The 12,669-nt window shown below is 48.3% G+C and overlaps 1 protein-coding gene and 7 non-coding genes across 8 annotated transcripts in view; 2 read left to right on the forward strand and 6 right to left on the reverse strand.

Annotated features, from left to right (window-relative positions):
• LOC133340837 (sarcoplasmic reticulum histidine-rich calcium-binding protein-like) overlaps positions 1–12,669 on the reverse strand; it is a 316,152-nt gene that overhangs the window by 186,475 nt on the left and 117,008 nt on the right. The window lies entirely within an intron of this gene.
• On the reverse strand, positions 1,353–1,425 carry TRNAK-UUU (transfer RNA lysine (anticodon UUU)). The gene has a single exon. It is a non-coding gene; the product is annotated as a tRNA-Lys (tRNA).
• Positions 2,969–3,041, reverse strand: TRNAK-UUU (transfer RNA lysine (anticodon UUU)). The gene has a single exon. It is a non-coding gene; the product is annotated as a tRNA-Lys (tRNA).
• TRNAK-UUU (transfer RNA lysine (anticodon UUU)) lies at positions 4,436–4,508 on the reverse strand. The gene has a single exon. It is a non-coding gene; the product is annotated as a tRNA-Lys (tRNA).
• TRNAK-UUU (transfer RNA lysine (anticodon UUU)) lies at positions 6,371–6,443 on the reverse strand. Its single transcript has one exon. It is a non-coding gene; the product is annotated as a tRNA-Lys (tRNA).
• Positions 7,217–7,289, forward strand: TRNAK-UUU (transfer RNA lysine (anticodon UUU)). Its single transcript has one exon. It is a non-coding gene; the product is annotated as a tRNA-Lys (tRNA).
• Positions 9,003–9,075, forward strand: TRNAK-UUU (transfer RNA lysine (anticodon UUU)). Its single transcript has one exon. It is a non-coding gene; the product is annotated as a tRNA-Lys (tRNA).
• Positions 11,760–11,832, reverse strand: TRNAK-UUU (transfer RNA lysine (anticodon UUU)). Its single transcript has one exon. It is a non-coding gene; the product is annotated as a tRNA-Lys (tRNA).

The following is a 12,669-nucleotide window of genomic DNA, read 5'->3' on the forward strand; positions in this document are numbered from 1 at the left end:
AGCCATCTTTGTCTCTCAAAATCCTGATATTTACACAACGCTCCAAGCACTCATTTAAGGCTGAGTCGACCGAGGGGAGGTCCAGGATCGGTTCAGATATTCGTCAGTGATGTTGGCCATGATGGGCTAGTGGCTGGGTGAGACTGGATCGTGATGCTCGTGATTTTGGCTATAAGTCATGTGCGTGAGAAGTTATTGTCACGGTTGGCTTAAAACAAAAACGCTGTATGTCAAAGTAGAGATGATCACGCCCGTGAAATGCGTGAGATGTGGCCACGTTCACACCGCGAGTCTCGGCGTGAGAGGCGAGTGGTCCCTCCTCTGGGTCGATGACGGGAACGGTGGTGACATTTGAGGTCTGGTGAAGATCCAGTTGAGAAGGTAACAATGTTTGGCTTGAAATCTCGCCTAGAGTTAACAAATAAATAAATAAAAATTGTCGAAATGTAACAGTATTGCAGGTAAAAAACAATCGTTATACTTGTCCTCGTCATGGGAATGTGGAATTTCCACCAAGCAGACACTTTGAGAGCAACTGAGACACCGTGGCTGGACCGAAGCAGCCCATCATTTCTCAGTGTCGATAAATCAAGTACTACTTTTTGAGAAGCCAACTGTAGTTGTGCCCTTTAGCGATGCTGGTTCCTGCCATACGAATGAGGAACTTCCACCACTGGCTCGATCCTCCAAAAAAATACACATAAAGTACCCGCTTGTGCAGACATACGGTACATGTGTGTATTGCACATCCGCCTTTGTCTCCCGAGTACTGATGCTTTATACACACCGCGTCGGGTGATTTTTTAAATCTTTTATATTAAGTTCACTTGCTTGCTTGCGCGCTTACGACCGTGCAAATCTTTCGGTCGTTTTTAACCCACTTCCCGTGGTCCAATCCAGCTGACATTTTGCACACAGACTCGTTGTGCGTGACAATTCATTTTCGTGAAAAAAAGATTTCCGAAATTTTACACTGTTTAGGGAATTTTTTTAAAATATTTAATTACCAATTGCTTAATAGTGGCAGGCAATCATCTGACCCATAGGTGGCAGCCATCTCAAGCCAGAGGACGAGAGGACTCTAGCCGCCACGCATATTAAGGATTTATAGTGAAAAACTTTGTTTTTACGGGTTTAATTGTTACGGGTTATACTTATTACGGGTTAATTTTTTTAAGGTTGAGTCACCCCAGCGGAGAACCAGGACAGGTTCAGATACAGGGCAGGGAAACTTCTCACCACTGATATTCACCGTTCAGCCAGGAATCAACATCAGCTCCGCCGGGTTTACAGCGCAGAGCAGCTCACAAAAGCGCAGCGGCTTCTTACAACAATAAAAATAAAAACACAAGCGCCCGAACAGGGACTTGAACCCTGGACCCTCAGATTAAAAGTCTGATGCTCTACCGACTGAGCTATCCGGGCCCATGCGTTCACAGGGGCAACACAAACCGAACAACGAACAACCCCCCCCTCCCCCACCCCTGAGTCGACACGCAAACTCGACATGTTGATCGCGAGCAGCGGACCAAGGCCAAAACGGCACTTGAGGAAGTTAAGGCCAGCAACCACACCCGGCCGCCTTTGTCTCCCCAGTTCCGCGAATGTTTACACGCAGCGCCATGCACTCGTTTAAGGCTGAGCCGACCCAGGTGGGAGGTTCACTCAGGACCGGTTCAGATATTCGTCAGTGATGTTGGCCGTGAGTGCAAATCTCAGATACCTAATCATGCACTTAATTTATAGCCTTTAACAGACTGGCAAAGTGCCGTTTGCGGGCACCTTGTGAAAGCCGGCGCAGCAACACGCGATGGGGGTGAAGTGGTCAGTGCCACCTTTGTCTCCCCAATCCTGATATCTACACAACGCTCCAAGCACTCGTTTAAGGCTGAGTCGACCGAGGGAAGGTCCAGGATCGATTCAGATATTCGTCACTGATGTTGGCCATGATGGGCTAGAAACTGCATGAGTGAGATTGGCTCGTGGCTGTGTGGGACTGGACCGTGATGCTCGTGATTTTGGCTATAAGTCATGTGCGTGAGAAGTTATTGTCACGGTTGGCTTAAAACAAAAATGCTGTATATCAAAGTAGAGATGATCACGCCCGTGAAATGCGTGAGATGTGGCCACGTTCACACCGCGAGTCTCGGCGTGAGAGGCGAGTGGTCCCTCCTCTGGGTCGATGACGGGAACGGTGGTGACATTTGAGGTCTGGTGAAGATCCAGTTGAGAAGGTAACAATGTTTGGCGGAAAATGTTGCCTGTAATGAACAAATAAAAACACCCCACGGACGGTTTTTAATCCCGGGTCGATAAATTGAGTACCATTTTGTGAAAATTCAACCGTACTTTAGGTATAAACATCGTCATACTTGTCCTCGTCATGGGAATGTGGAAGTTCCACCAAGCAGAAACTTTTAGAGCAACTGAGACACTGTGGCTGACCCGAAGCAGCCCATAATTTCTCAGTGTCGATAAATCAAGTACTCTTTTGAGAAGTCAACTGTAGTTGTGCCCTTTAGCGATGCTGGTTGCTGCCATACGAATGAGGAATTTCCACCACTCGCTCGATCCTGCAAATCTACACATAAAGTACCCGCGTGTGCAGACATACGGTACATGTGTGTATTGCACATCCGCCTTTGTCTCCCGAGTACTGATGCTTTATACACACCGCGTCGGGTGATTTTATTTTTTTACGGTTGAGTCACCCCAGCGGAGAACCAGGACAGGTTCAGATACAGGGCAGGGACATTTCTCACCACTGATATTCACCGTTCAGCCAGGAATCAAAATCAGTTCTAGATTTGATGCTTTCGTGACTGCAAGGATTCATACTCTTAGGTTTTTACGTGACTTTACCGAAAAAACCTAAGAGTATGAATCAACATCAGCTCCGCCGGGTTTACAGCGCAGTGCGCTCACCACAGCGCAGCGGCTTCTTCCAACAATAAATAAAAAACACAACCGCCCGAACAGGGACTTGAACCCTGGACCCTCAGATTAAAAGTCTGATGCTCTACCGACTGAGCTATCCGGGCCCACGCGTTCACAGGGGCAACACAAACCGAACAACGAACAACGCCACCCCCCCACCCCTGAGTCGACACGCAAACTCGACATGTTGATCGCGAGCAGCGATCAAGGCCAAAACGGCACGTGAGGAAGTTATGGCCAGCAACCACACCCGGCCGCCTTTGTCTCCCCAGTTCCGCGAATGTTTACACGCAGCGCCAGACACTCGTTTAAGGCTGAGCCGACCCAGGTGGGAGGTTCATTCAGGACCGGTTCAGATATTCGTCACTGATGTTGGCCGTGAGTGCGAATCTCAGATACCTAATCATGCACTTAATTTATAGCCTTTAACAGACTGGCAAAGTGCCGTTAGCGGGCACCTTATGAAAGCCGGCGTAGCACGCTATGGGGGTGAAGTGGCCAGTGCCACGCACAGCCATCTTTGTCTCTCAAAATCCTGATATTTACACAACGCTCCAAGCACTCATTTAAGGCTGAGTCGACCGAGGGGAGGTCCAGGATCGGTTCAGATATTCGTCAGTGATGTTGGCCATGATGGGCTAGTGGCTGGGTGAGACTGGATCGTGATGCTCGTGATTTTGGCTATAAGTCATGTGCGTGAGAAGTTATTGTCACGGTTGGCTTAAAACAAAAACGCTGTATGTCAAAGTAGAGATGATCACGCCCGTAAAATGCGTGAGATGTGGCCACGTTCACACCGCGAGTCTCGGCGTGAGAGGCGAGTGGTCCCTCCTCTGGGTCGATGACGGGAACGGTGGTGACATTTTAGGTCTGGTGAAGATCCAGTTGAGAAGGTAACAATGTTTGGCTTGAAATCTCGCCTAGAGTTAACAAATAAATAAATAAAAATTGTCGAAATGTAACAGTATTGCAGGTAAAAAACAATCGTTATACTTGTCCTCGTCATGGGAATGTGGAATTTCCACCAAGCAGACACTTTGAGAGCAACTGAGACACCGTGGCTGGACCGAAGCAGCCCATCATTTCTCAGTGTCGATAAATCAAGTACTACTTTTTGAGAAGCCAACTGTAGTTGTGCCCTTTAGCGATGCTGGTTCCTGCCATACGAATGAGGAACTTCCACCACTGGCTCGATCCTCCAAAAAAATACACATGAAGTACCCGCTTGTGCAGACATACGGTACATGTGTGTATTGCACATCCGCCTTTGTCTCCCGAGTACTGATGCTTTATACACACCGCGTCGGGTGATTTCTTTTTGAAGGTTGAGTCACCCCAGCGGAGAACCAGGACAGGTTCAGATACAGGGCAGGGAAATTTCTCACCAATGATATTCACCGTGCAGCCAGGAATCAACATCAGCTCCGCCGGGTTTACAGCGCAGTGCGCTCACCACAGCACAGCGGCTTCTTACAACAATAAAAATAAAAAACACAAGCGCCCGAACAGGGACTTGAACCCTGGACCCTCAGATTAAAAGTCTGATGCTCTACCGACTGAGCTATCCGGGCCCACGCATTCACAGGGGCAACACAAACGGAACAACGAACAACGCCACCCCCCCCTGAGTCGACACGCAAACTCGACATGTTGATCGCGAGCAGCGACCAAGGCCAAAACGGCACGTGAGGATGTTATGGGCAGCAACCACACCCGGCCGCCTTTGTCTCCCCAGTTCCGCGAATATTTACACACAGCGCCAGGCACTCGTTTAAGGCTGAGCCGACCCAGGTGGGAGGTTCATTCAGGACCGGTTTAGATATTCGTCACTGATGTTGGCCGTGAGTGCAAATCTCAGATACCTAATCATGCACTTAATTTACAGCCTTTAACAGACTGGCAAAGTGCCGTTAGCGGGCACCTTATGAAAGTCGGCGCAGCACGCGATGGGGGTGAAGTGGCCAGTGCCACGCACAGCCACCTTTGTCTCCCCAATGCTGATATTTACACAACGCTCCAAGCACTCGTTTAAGGCTGAGTCGACCGAGGGAAGGTCCAGGATCGATTCAGATATTCGTCACTGATGTTGGCCATGATGGGCTAGTGGCTGGGTGAGATTGACTAGTGGCTGCGGTGAAACTGGATCGTGATGCTCGTGATTTTGGCTACAAGTCATGTGCGTGAGAAGTTATTGTCACGGTTGGCTTAAAACAAAAATGCTGTACGTCAAAGTAGAGATGATCACGCCCGTGAAATGCGTGAGATGTGGCCACGTTCACACCGCGAGTCTCGGCGTGAGAGGCGAGTGGTCCCTCCTCTGCGTCGATGACGGGAACGGTGGTGACATTTGAGGTCTGGTGAAGATCCAGTTGAGAAGGTAACAATGTTTGGCTTGAAATGTCGCCTGAAATTAACAAATAAAAACACCCCACGGACGGTTTTTAATCCCGGGTCGATAAATTGAGTACCATTTTGTGAAAATTCAACCGTACTTTAGGTATAAACATCGTCATACTTGTCCTCGTCATGGGAATGTGGAAGTTCCACCAAGCAGAAACTTTTAGAGCAACTGAGACACTGTGGCTGGACCGAAGCAGCCCATCATTTCTCAGTGTCGATAAATCAAGTACTCTTTTTGAGAAGCCAAGTGTAGTTGTGCCCTTTAGCGATGCAGGTTCCTGCCATACGAATGAGGAATTTCCACCACTCGCTCGATCCTCCAAAAAATACACGTAAAGTACCCGCTTGTGCAGACATACGGTACATGTGTGTATTGCACATCCGCCTTTGTCTCCCGAGTACTGATGCTCTATACACACCGCATCGGGTGATTTCTTTTTTAAATCCTTTATATTAAGTCACTTGCTTGCTTGCTTGCGCGCTTACGACCGTGCAAATCTTTCGGTCGTTTTTTAACCCACTTCCCGTGATCCAATCGAGCTGACATTTTGCACACAGACTCGTTGTGCGTGATAATGTATTTTCGTGAAAACTTTTTTTCTTCCAAATTTGACACTTTTTAGGAATATTTTTTTTTATATTTAATTACCAATTGTTTAATGGTGGCAGGCAATAATCTGACCCATAGGTGGCAGCCATTTCAAGCCAGAGGACGAGAGGACTCTAGCCGCCCGTTTCAAAGACCAATGTGGACTGGGTTGTGGCCCATTGAACACGCATATAAAGGATTTATAGTGAAAACTTTGTTTTTACGGGAAATTTCTCACCACTGATATTCACCGTGCAGCTAGAAATCAAAATCAGTTCTAGATTTGAAGCTTTCGTGACTGCAAGGATTCATACTCTTAGGTTTTTAAGTGACTTTACCGAAAAAACCGAAGAGTATGAATCAAAATCAGGTTCGCCGGGTTTACAGCGCAGTGCGCTCACCACAGCGCAGTGGCTTCTTGCAACAATAAATAAAAAACACAAGCGCCCGAACAGGGACTTGAACCCTGGACCCTCAGATTAAAAGTCTGATGCTCTACCGACTGAGCTATCCGGGCCCACGCGTTCACAGGGGCAACACAACCCGAACAACGAACAACGCCCCCCCCCAACCCTGAGTCGACACGCAAACTCGACATGTTGATCGCGAGCAGCGACCAAGGCCAAAACGGCACGTGAGGAAGTTATGGCCAGCAAGCACACCCGGCCGCCTTTGTCTCCCCAGTTCTGCGAATGTTTACACGCAGCGCCAGGCACTCGTTTGAGGCTGAGCCGACCCAGGTGGGAGGTTCATTCAGGACCGGTTCAGATATTCGTCACTGATGTTGGCCGTGAGTGCAAATCTTAGTCCTGGACCATCCCTCGGTCGACTCAGCCTTAAATGAGTGCTTGGAGCGTTGTGTAAATATCAGCATTGGGGAGATAAAGGTGGCTCTGGCCACTTCACCCCCATCGCGTGCTGCGCCGGCTTTCATAAGGTGCCCGCTAACGGCACTTTGCCAGTCTGTTAAAGGCTGTAAATTAAGTGCATGATTAGGAATCTGAGATTTGCACTCACGGCCAACATCACTGACGAATATCTGAACCGGTCCTGAATGAACCTCCCACCTGGGTCGGCTCAGCCTTAAACGAGTGCCTGGCGCTGCGTGTAAACATTCGCGGAACTGGGGAGACAAAGGCGGCCGGGTGTGCTTGCTGGCCATAACTTCCTCACGTGCCGTTTTGGCCTTGGTCGCTGCTCGCGATCAACATGTCGAGTTTGCGTGTCGACTCAGGGCTGGGGGGGGGCGTTGTTCGTTGTTCGGTTTGTGTTGCCCCTGTGAACGCATGGGCCCGGATAGCTCAGTCGGTAGAGCATCAGACTTTTAATCTGAGGGTCCAGGGTTCAAGTCCCTGTTCGGGCGCTTGTGTTTTTTAAATCTTTTATATTAAGTTCGCTTGCTTGCTTAGGACCGTGCAAATCTTTCGGTCGTTTTTTAACCCACTTCCCGTGATCCAATCGAGCTGACATTTTGCACAAAGACTCGTTGTGCGTGACAATTAATGTTCGTGAAATATTTTTTCCAAAATGTAACACTTTTTAGGACAAAAATATAATATTTAATTACCAATTGCTTAATGGTGCAATGCAATCATCTGACCCATAGGTGGCAGCCATCTCAAGCCAGAGGACGAGAGGACTCTAGCCGCCACGCATATAAAGGATTTATAGTGAAAAACTTTGTTTTTACTGTTTATACTTTTTATTTATTGTTGTAAGAAGCCGCTGCGCTGTGGTGAGCGCACTGCTCTGTAAACCTGGCGGAGCTGATGTTGATTCCTGGCTGCACGGTGAATATCAGTGGTGAGGAATGTCCCTGCCCTGTATCTGAACCTGGCCTGGTTCTCCGCTGGGGTGACTGAACCTTAAAAAAAATCACCCGACGCGGTGTGTATAAAGCATCAGTACTCGGGAGACAAAGGCGGATGTGCAATACACACATGTACCGTATGTCTGCACACGCGGGTACTTTGTGTGTAGATTTGCAGGATCGAGCGAGTGGTGGAAATTCCTCATTCGTATGGCAGGAACCAGCATCGCTAAAGAGCACAACTACAGTTGGCTTCTCAAAAATAGTACTTGATTTATCTAATCTGAAAAATGATGGGCTGCTTCGGTCCAGCCACAGTGTCTCAGTTGCTCTGAAAGTGTCTGCTTGATGGAAATTCCACATTCGCATGACGAGGACAATAATAACGATTCTTTTTACCTACGATACTGTTAAATTTCGACAAAATGTTGTATTTATTTGTTAAGTCCAGGCGACATTTCCGACTAAACATTATTACCTTCTCAACTGGATCTTCAGCAGACCTCAAATGTCACCAACGTTCCCGTCATCGACCCAGAGGAGGGACCACTCGCATCTCACGCCGAGACTCGCGGTGTGAACGTGGCCACATCTCACGCATTTCACGGGCGTGATCATCTCTACTTTGATATACAGCATTTTTGTTTTAAGCCAACCGTGACAATCACTTCTCACGCACATGACTTATAGCCAAAATCACGAGCATCACGATCCAGTCTCACCCAGCCACTAGCCCATCATGGCCAACATCAGTGACGAATATCTGAATCGATCCTGGACCTTGCCTCGGTCGACTCAGCCTGAAATGAGTGCTTGGAGCGTTGTGTAAATATCAGCATTGGGGAGACAAAGGTGGCTGTGCGTGGCACCGGCCACTTCACCCCCATCGCGTGCTGCGCCGGCTTTCATAAGGTGCCCGCTAACGGCACTTTGCCAGTCTGTTAAAGGCTGTAAATTAAGTGCATGATTAGGTATCTGAGATTTGCACTCACGGCCAACATCAGTAACTAATATCTGAACCGGTCCTGAATGAACCTCCCACCTGGGTCGGCTCAGCCTTAAACGAGTGCCTGGCGCTGTGTGTAAACATTCGCGGAACTGGGGAGACAAAGGCGGCCGGGTGTGCTTGCTGGCCATCACTTCCTCACGTGCCGTTTTGGCCTTGGTCGGTGCTCGCGATCAACATGTCGAGTTTGCGTGTCGACTCAGGGGTGGGGGGGGGACGTTGTTCGTTGTTCGGTTTGTGTTGTCCCTGTGAATGCATGGGCCCGGATAGCTCAGTCGGTAGAGCATCAGACTTTTAATCTGAGGGTCTAGGGTTCAAGTCCCTGTTCGGGCGCTTGTGCTTTTATTTTTATTGTTGTAAGAAGCCGCTGCGCTGTGGTGAGCGCACTGCGCTGTAAACCCGGCGGAGCTGATGTTGATTCCTGGCTGAACGGTGAATATCAGTGGTGAGAAATGTCCCTGACCTGTATCTGAACCTGTCCTGGTTCTCCGCTGGGGTGACTCAACCTTAAAAAAAATTTAACCCGTAAAAACAAAGTTTTTCACTATAAATCCTTTATATGCGTGGCGGCTAGAGTCCTCTCGTCCTCTGGCTTGATATGGTTGCCACCTATGGGTCAGATGATTGCCTGCCACCATTAAGCAATTGGTAATTAAATATTTTTAAAAAATTCCCTAAACAGTGTAAAATTTAGGAAACAAATGTTCACGAAAATAAATTGTCACGCACAACGAGTCTGTGTGCAAAATGTCAGCTCGATTGGATCACGGGAAATGGGTTAAAAAACGACCGAAAGATTTGCACGGTCGTAAGCGCGCAAGCAAGCACGCAAGCAAGTGAACTTTATATAAAGGATTTTTAAAAAATCACCCGACGCGGTGTGTATAGAGCATCCGTACTCGGGAGACAAAGGCGGATGTGCAATACACACATGTACCGTATGTCTGCACAAGCGGGTACTTTGTGTGTAGATTTGCAGGATCGAGCGAGTGGTGGAAATTCCTCATTCGTATGGCAGGAACCAGCATCGCTAAAGGGCGCAACGACAGTTGGCTTCTCAAAAATAGTACTTGATTTATCGACACTGAGAAATGATGGGCTGCTTCGGTCCAGCCACAGTGTCTCAGTTGCTCTGGAAGTGTCTGCTTGGTGGAAATTCCACAGTCCCATGACGAGGACAAGTATAACAAATTTTTGTATCTACAGTACTGTTGCATTTCCACAAAATGGTATTCAATTTATCGACCCGGGATTAAAAACCGTTCGTTGGGTGTTTTTATTTGTTAATTCCAGGCGACATTTCAAGCCAAACATTGTTACCTTCTCAACTGGATCTTCACCAGACCTCAAATGTCACCACCGTTCCCGTCATCGACCCAGAGGAGGGACCACTCGCCTCTCACGCCGAGACTCGCAGTGTGAACGTGGCCACATCTCACGCATTTCACGGGCGTGATCATCTCTACTTTGACATACAGCATTTTTGTTTTAAGCCAACCGTGAAAATCACTTCTCACGCACATGACTTATAGCCAAAATCACGAGCATCACGATCCAGTCTCACACAGCCACTAGCCCATCATGGCCAACATCAGGGACAAATATCTGAATACGCACGGCCACCTTTGTCTCCCCAATGCTGATATTTACACAACGCTCCAAGCACTCATTTAAGGCTGAGTCGACCGAGGGAAGGTCCAGGATCGGTTCAGATATTCGTCACTGATGTTGGCCATGATGGGCTAGTGGCTGGGTGAGATTGACTAGTGGCTGTGTGAGACTGGATCATGATGCTCGTGATTTTGGCTATAAGTCATGTGTGTGAGAAGTTATCGTCACGGTTGGCTTAAAACAAAAATGCTGTATGTCAAAGTAGAGATGATCACGCCCGTGAAATGCGTGAGATGTGGCCACGTTCACACCGCGAGTCTCGGCCTGAGAGGCGAGTGGTCCCTCCTCTGGGTCGATCAGGGGAACGGTGGTGACATTTGAGGTCTGGTGAAGATCCAGTTGAGAACGTAACAATGTTTGGCTTGAAATGTCGCCTGGAATTAACAAATTAAAACACCCCACGGACGGTTTTTAAACCCGGGTCGATAAATTGAGTACTATTTTGTGGAAATTCAACAGTACTGCAGGTAAAAAAATTGTTATACTTGTCCTCGTCATGGGAATGTAGGATTTTCACCAAGCAGACACTTCCAGAGCAACTGAGACACTGTGGCTGACCCGATGCAGCCCATCATTTCTCAGTGTCGATAAATCTAGTACTCTTTTTGAGAAGCCAACTGTAGTTGTGTCCTTTAGTGATGCTGGTTCCTGCCATACGAATGAGGAATTTCCACCACTCGCTCGATCCTGCAAATCTACACATAAAGTACCCGCGTGTGCAGACATACGGTACATGTGTGTATTGCACATCCGCCTTTGTCTCCCGAGTACTGATGCTCTATACACACCGCATCGGGTGATTTCTTTTTTAAATCCTTTATATTAAGTTCGCTTGCTTGCTTGCGTGCTTGCGTGCTTGCTTGCTTGCTTACGACCGTGAAAATCTTTCGGTCGTTTTTTAGCACACTTCCCATGATCCAATCGAGCTGACATTTTGCACACAGACTCGTTGTGCGTGACAATTAATTTTCGTGAAAAAATTTTTCAAAAATGTTACACTGTTTAGGGAAAATTTTTAAATATTTAATTACCAATTGCTTAATGCTGGCAGGCAATCATCTGACCCATAGGTGGCAGCCATCCCAAGCCAGTGGACGAGAGGACTCTAGCCGCCACGCATATAAAGGATTTATAGTGAAAAACTTTGTTTTTACGGGTTGATTCTTTTTGAAGACTGAGTCACCCCAGCGGAGAACCAGGACAGGTTCAGATACAGGGCAGGGAAATTTCTCACCAATGATATTCACCGTGCAGCCAGGAATCAAACATCAGCTCCGCCGGGTTTACAGCGCAGTGTGCTCACCACAGCGCAGCGGCTTCTTACAACAATAAATGAAAAACACAAGCGCCCGAACAGAGACTTGAACCCTGGACCCTCAGATTAAAAGTCTGATGCTCTACCGACTGAGCTATCCGGGCCCATGCGTTCACAGGGGCAACACAAACCGAACAACGAACAACCCCTCCCCTCCCCCACCCCTGAGTCGACACGCAAACTCGACATGTTGATCGCGAGCAGCGACCAAGGCCAAAACGGCACGTGAGGAAGTTATGGCCAGCAACCACACCCGCCCGCCTTTGTCTCCCCAGTTCCGCGAATGTTTACACGCAGCGCCAGGCACTCGTTTCAGGCTGAGCCGACCCAGGTGGGAGGTTCATTCAGGACCGGTTCAGATATTCGTCACTGATGTTGGCCGTGAGTGCAAATCTCAGATACCTAATCATGCACTTAATTTATAGCCTTTAACAGACTGGGAAAGTGCCGTTAGCGGGCACCTTATGAAAGTCGGCGCAGCACGCGATGGGGGTGAAGTGGCCAGTGCCACGCACAGCCACCTTTGTCTCCCCAATGCTGATATTTACACAACGCTCCAAGCACTCGTTTAAGGCTGAGTCGACCGAGGGAAGGTCCAGGATCGATTCAGATATTCGTCACTGATGTTGGCCATGATGGGCTAGTGGCTGGGTGAGATTGGCTAGTGTCTGCGTGGGACTGGATCGCGATTCTCGTGATTTTGGCTATAAGTCATGTGCGTGAGAAGTTATTGTCACGGTTGGCTTAAAACAAAAATGCTGTATATCTAAGTAGAGATGATCACGCCCGTGAAATGCGTGAGATGTGGCCACGTTCACACCGCGAGTCTCGGCGTGAGAGGCGAGTGGTCCCTCCTCTGGGTCGATGAGGGGAACGGTGGTGACATTTGAGGTCTGGTGAAGATCCAGTTGAGAAGGTAACAATGTTTGGCTTGAAATGTC

The sequence above is a fragment of the Lethenteron reissneri genome, chromosome 10 (genome assembly GCF_015708825.2).
Source record: "Lethenteron reissneri isolate LAM-NWPU_2019-01 chromosome 10, ASM1570882v1, whole genome shotgun sequence".
NCBI classification, from domain to species: Eukaryota; Metazoa; Chordata; class Hyperoartia; order Petromyzontiformes; family Petromyzontidae; genus Lethenteron; species Lethenteron reissneri.